Source organism: Mobula hypostoma, chromosome 17, assembly GCF_963921235.1.
Source record: "Mobula hypostoma chromosome 17, sMobHyp1.1, whole genome shotgun sequence".
Lineage (NCBI taxonomy): Eukaryota > Metazoa > Chordata > Chondrichthyes > Myliobatiformes > Myliobatidae > Mobula > Mobula hypostoma.
Genome location: NC_086113.1, coordinates 66,338,519 through 66,344,518, shown reverse-complemented (window position 1 = coordinate 66,344,518; position 6,000 = coordinate 66,338,519).

Below are 6,000 nucleotides of genomic sequence, written 5' to 3'. Positions count from 1 at the left end.
GCTCTCCGTGCGTGCCTCAGTGACAGTTGTTCAGTGGACAGACTACCGTGGGGTATGCTGGGCCTGAGAACAGCCCCTAAGGTGGACCTTCAGTCCTCTTCTGCAGAGCTCGTTTTTGGGCAACCCTTGTGAGTTTCTCCCAACATCCACGGTCGGTCCCTGGTCGGCTTCACAGCAGCGGTCGGCTTTTATAGACGGCGCCAAAACTTTCATTCCAGTGCCCACGACACAGCATGGTTCTGCTGTGGTGAAATATGTGTTTGTGCGTCGTGACAGACATCAGGGTCCCTTGCAGCCGCCTTATGACGGCCCGTTCCGCGTGTTGGAAGCAGGGGATAAGCTTTTCACGCTGGCCTTTGGAGGGATCTCAAACAGTGTTTCTGTGGATCGTTCCAAGCCTGTCTGTTTGGTCCTGGGCTTTCCAGTGGAAGTGGCACAACCCCCGCGCCAGGGCCGGCCTCCCATCTCCGGGCCTTCTGTCATTGACTGTTCCTCCTCCCTGGAACCTACCTGTGAAGGCAGGAGGAGGTTCAGTCGAGTTTTGCAACCCCTGCTCATTGGAGTTTGTCTGCTAGGGTGATTTCGGGGGGAGGGTGCGTAAGTAGGGGCTCCTTAATTCCATTAGGTATAATTCTTTCAGACTGTTAAGGGTTGTGTTCACCGTGTACGTTACGTGTTACATTGCACGTTATTACGTTTTGGGGATGGTTTTTTTTCTGATAGATACACGACGTCACCTTTTGTTTGCTGGGGAAATGAAGTGTACATTAGAAGTGATTACACTCGTGTCAATTTTTGTCAACACTCCTGCAATGCTTTAAGTATGTATCTCTGCTAGGGCTCCCACAATTTCTGCACTTGCCTCCCAAGGGGTCTGAGGGAACACACTTTCAGACCTTGGGGACTTATCCAGCCTAACTTGTCTCAAGACAGCATGCGCCTCTTCCTCTGTTATCTGTACAGGGTCCTCGACCTCACTGCTGCTTGGCCTCTCTTCAATATATAGACTCCTCTCAGGGGTACCGCCACCTTGTCGTGTAGGGTCACCCACAGCGGTAAGGTCAAGGGGGAGGATCCAGATGAAGCACAGCCCAATGAAGACCTCGCCGGCAGAGCAGGCAGAAGATGGTGGTAAATTAGAGTCTCCAGAATCACAGAACTATGAGGACCACCACAACGGCTGCAAAGGCAGAGGAGGCTGCAGCAGAAGAGGACTCCCAGTCGTCTTGGTCTCCATCCATTGGATTCGGGCCCTTTCTCTGTCAAGGACCATGTGGTGGCTGCTTGTGCACCGGTCTCCGCACGTTAAAAGAACTCATGCACAGGCACTCCTCCTGGTTTGGTAATCCAATCGACCATCTTGGACAAATCCCTGTGTGACAGGAGCAGGACACAGAAACCTGGGAGCTCCCAGCCACAACCTGGCACACAGGTGGTGTGTGTTAGGTACAGTGTCTTGCTCTTAAACTGAGGCCGATTGAGCTTTTGGGCAGCTGCCCCCATGACTGAGCAGCCCCATTCAGGAGCTGCTGGGCCATCCCAGGTTCAACATCAAGAGCCTAAAAGACACGGCCAAGGTGCAAGATCTGCAGGCTGCCCTTTCTGAAAGGCTCCCTGAGCAGGATCCGGAGGCCACTGAAGCACACTGGACCACACTGAAGACCACCATTCTTGACACTTGGATTCAAGACCAGGAAAAACAAAGGCTGGTTTGATGAAAATGACAATGAAATGGAAGAGCTAATCAACAACAAAAAGGAAGATTTCTGTGCCTGGCAAAAGGACATCAACCGCAAGGCTAAAAGAGAAGCTCACTCCAAAGTGAAGGCTGTAGTCCAGTGCAGAGTAATGGAAATAAAGAATCAGTGAAATAAAGAAGTCATGCTGACTCTGGGGATATCAGGGGTTTCTTTATTGCCATCAAGGCAGTGTATGGTCCAAGCCATCGTGGCCCACTCCAAAGATGATTCGCGGACAATAGTGCCATCAGTTCTTGATAGAAGGAACACTTCCAGGTGCTACTTAATCATAACACCACTGTTGACATTGAAGTCATCACTAGTTCCCACAACGACCTATGACGGAGGATGTGAGTAAGCCTCCGAGTATCAAAGAGGTGCGAATGGCTTGCAAGAAGTTGAGGAACAACAAGGCCACTGGACCTGAAGGAATTCCAGCAGAAATCCTCAAGGAAGGCGCCACAGAACATTTAAATCCATTTAAGACCTCCCCCATTTGTTTCAGCTCCACACATAGATTACCAATCTGATCTTTCAGAGGACTGATTTTATTCCTTGCAATCCTTTTGTTCTTAACGTATCTAGAGAAGCATTTAGGATTCTCCTTCACCTTGTCTGCTAGGGCAACCTCATGCCTTCTTTTCGCCCTCCTGATTTCTTTCTTTAATGTTCTCTTGCATTCCTTATACACCTCAAGTACCTCATTTGTTCCTGCTTACCTATACCCACTAAGCACCTTCTTCTTTTTCTTAACCAGGGCCTCAATATATCTCAAAAACCAAGGTTCCCTAAACCTGTTATCCTTGCCTTTTATTCTGACAGAAACATACAAACATTGTACTCTCAGAATTTCACTTTTGAAGGCCTCCCACTTACCAAGTACACCTTTGCCAAACACAACCTGTCCCAATCCACGTTTGCCAGATCCTTTCCGATACCATCAAAATTGGCCTTTCTCTAATTTAGAATCTCAACTCAAGGACCAGACCTATCCTTTTCCATAATTACCTTGAAATTAATGATAACTAGAGCAAGATATAATAATTTAATATCAGAGCTTCCATTTTGGATTTGATGACTCACTCAACATCTCCCCTTAACCGGGCGCAGTTGAGCACACAAAACCAACTAACACCAGGCATGGCAGTGTGGATGACTGGCAGAGTGAGAAGAGACCACACATACAAGTGGAGACCCACTCTGCCATTTAATAAGATCCTGTTGCCCTTTCACTTTCTATCTATTCCCCATCTCTCTTAGTTTTCTCAGGCTGCAATGGTAAAGAATCCCAAAGATTTATGTCCCAGCTGAGGAGATTTCTCCTTAAGAAGCATGTCCTGAGACAACACTCCTGGTTCAAGATAAAACAAACTGTCATTTCCAACCTTGCCAGAACCTTGGATGCCTTGGTGAGCGTTTTCCATTCTTCGGCAGACTGGCAAATGGAATTTTCAAATTAGCAACAATAAACCCAACCTGCTAAGTTTTATAAGTGCAATATCCAGGAAATCCACTGTATGAACTACTACTGCAGCAAATTAACACAGGAGAAGGAAATTCCACACCTTTGCAAAGTTCACAGTTCCACTCTTGCAGTGAGAATAAAAGGCCCCAACGTGTGCATCAAAAACAATTGTTAAAAGAAGTCACATGAGTGAAAGGATGCCTTCAAGGCTGATCTTCCAGCCGCACACCCCTCCCCTCCATGTCTTTAACACAATCTGTGTAATTTCACACCTACACTTCTGTGAAAGAGTTTTGTCTGTAATGATCTGACTTTTCCTTCCCTAGATATACCAACATCTTCCTGCACCCATTACCAGTAAAATAAACAAATATGTGAATGACTTTAACCAATCTGGATTAATGACAGCAAAAAATACTCCCAAACTTTCATAATATGATAAAGTAACTCAGAAAGACTGGTTGAGCTTTCAGACAATAGTTGTTTGGTTAAATAAGAACTTAGAATCCAGAGAAGCAGTTGGTCACATGGCTCCTTGAGCTTGTTCCACTATTCAGTAGGATAATGACTGTTCCTTCACCTCAGCGTCACTTCCCGTACTGGTCCAATATCTTTTGATTCCTTTACTATCCAAAAAAATGAGTCTCTGCTTTGAACCTCAAAAACCTTCCAAGATCTTAAGTACGTCTTGGGAGGACAATACTCTCATCCCAGGAATTATGGAGATACAAGAGACTGCAGATTTCAGTGGATTGAACCACCGAGTTCCTCCAGCATCTTATGTATTCATCCCAGGAATGACCGTGGTAAATCTTAATTGCCTCCTGTGTAACCATAGATTTATTTGTGGGTAAGGGGACCAAACAGATTGCAGTATCCCAAGTCTTGTTTCAATTGTGATCAATTTAATTATTAGGTCTCACTAACATAAAGATGTCCCTGTTTGTGGATTCTAACCCCAATTTGCTCAATACCCCGTCCCGAAACTCAATCACTTAAACCTTTGCTTGGTTCCAATCGCAAGCATTTTCTCCCTTCAGTTGGAAAACCAGATCTGTGCACAATATTTCAAACCATAAAGACTCATAGAGAAGAATATGTACAAAAGCAGCAATAATATTTTAAGAGACACTTAGATAGGTACATGGAGCTTAGTGGTAGGGTAATTCTATGTATTTTCTAGAGTCAGTTACATGGTCAGCACAACACTGTGGGCCGAAGGGCCTGTAATGTGCTGTAGATTTCTATGTTCTATGTTCTGTATTCTGAAGATCTGAGAGAGTTTTACTGCCTTTTCCCCTCATTGTGAGATATACAAACCATATATCCACACTACTCAATAGCAGATGGTATGTTCTGAGCAATTTCTACGGAGGAGCTCATGTGTAGAATAATGTTACTGTTAGTGACTTGAGAAGTACATTTCAAAAACAGCAATTCACTTCAACCAGTCCACTTTGCTCCACCCGTATGCCCTTCCTGCCTTCCTGATCTAACCTCCCTACCACTATATCCCACTCTTTCTTTTTCCCTCTTGTGACTATCAAAACACACCCCGTGCTAGGTCAGTGCTATCAAAATAATTTTTACTATCTCAACAAGGCAGAAAAAATTGCACACAAACTCAAATGACTGTGTGAGTTGTGTTTGCTCTTTCTGCCTTCACTGTATAACAGTAATGGCTGAATGCCATGTTTCTAAACATTGATTGACACTTAGAGATAAGGAATGCAGAGGAAGGCCCTTCGGCCCAACTGGTCCATGCAGACCTTCCAGGCTAGTCCCATCTGCCAGCGTTTGGCCCATAACTTTCCATCCATATACCCTGTCCAGCTGTCTTTTAAAGTTGTTATTGCACTTGTCTCAATCACTTCCTCTGGTAGCTCATTTCACTTAGATACCATCCTTAGCACAAAAAGCAACACACATCAAAGTTGCTGGTGAACGCAGCAGGCCAGGCAGCATCTATAGGAAGAGGTGCGGTCGACGTTTCAGGCCGAGTCATAGGATTCTTTGTTCTACCACAGCCTCCAGTGTGTCCAGTTTGACTCCCATAATAGACACAGCCTTTCTAATCAGTTTATTGAGCCCATTGGCATTACCCGTGTTGATGCCATTGCCCCAGCACATCACCATGTAGAAGGTTGTACTGGCAACAACAGACTGGTAGAACATGTGAAGGAGAGGCCTGCCAAAGGACCTCAAGTCTCCACAGGAAGTAGAGGTGACTCTGGCTCTTCTTGGACACAGCTTCTGCGCTGGTGCTCCACTCGAGTCTGTCATCCAGGTGCACCCCCAGGTACTTGTAAGTCCTCACCACATCCACATCCTCACTATCAGGGAGCAGTGCAGGCTTAGGCTTCTAAAGTCCATCACCATCTCCTTTGCCTTACTGATGCTGAGCTGCAGATGATTCAGCTTGCACCATTTGACAAAGTCCTCCACTGGAGCCCAGGATTCATCCTCCTGTCCTCCCTTTATACACCCAACTATTTCTGAGTCATCAGAGAATTTCCCCAGATGACATGACTCAGTTTTGTATCTAAAGTCCGAGGCGTACAGGGTAAACAGTAAGGGAGCCAATACAGTCCCTGTGGCGCCCCACTGCTTTTGCCATGTCTGGCACACAGCCCTGAGGCCGCACAGACTGTGCTCTGTCAGTCAGCTAGTCCATTATCCAGGATACAATGGAAGTGCCAACCTGCATTGAACGGAGCTTTTCCCCCAACAATGAGGGCTGTATGGTATTGAAGGCACTTGAGAAATCAAACACTGCCCTGCTTATCCAAATGGGAG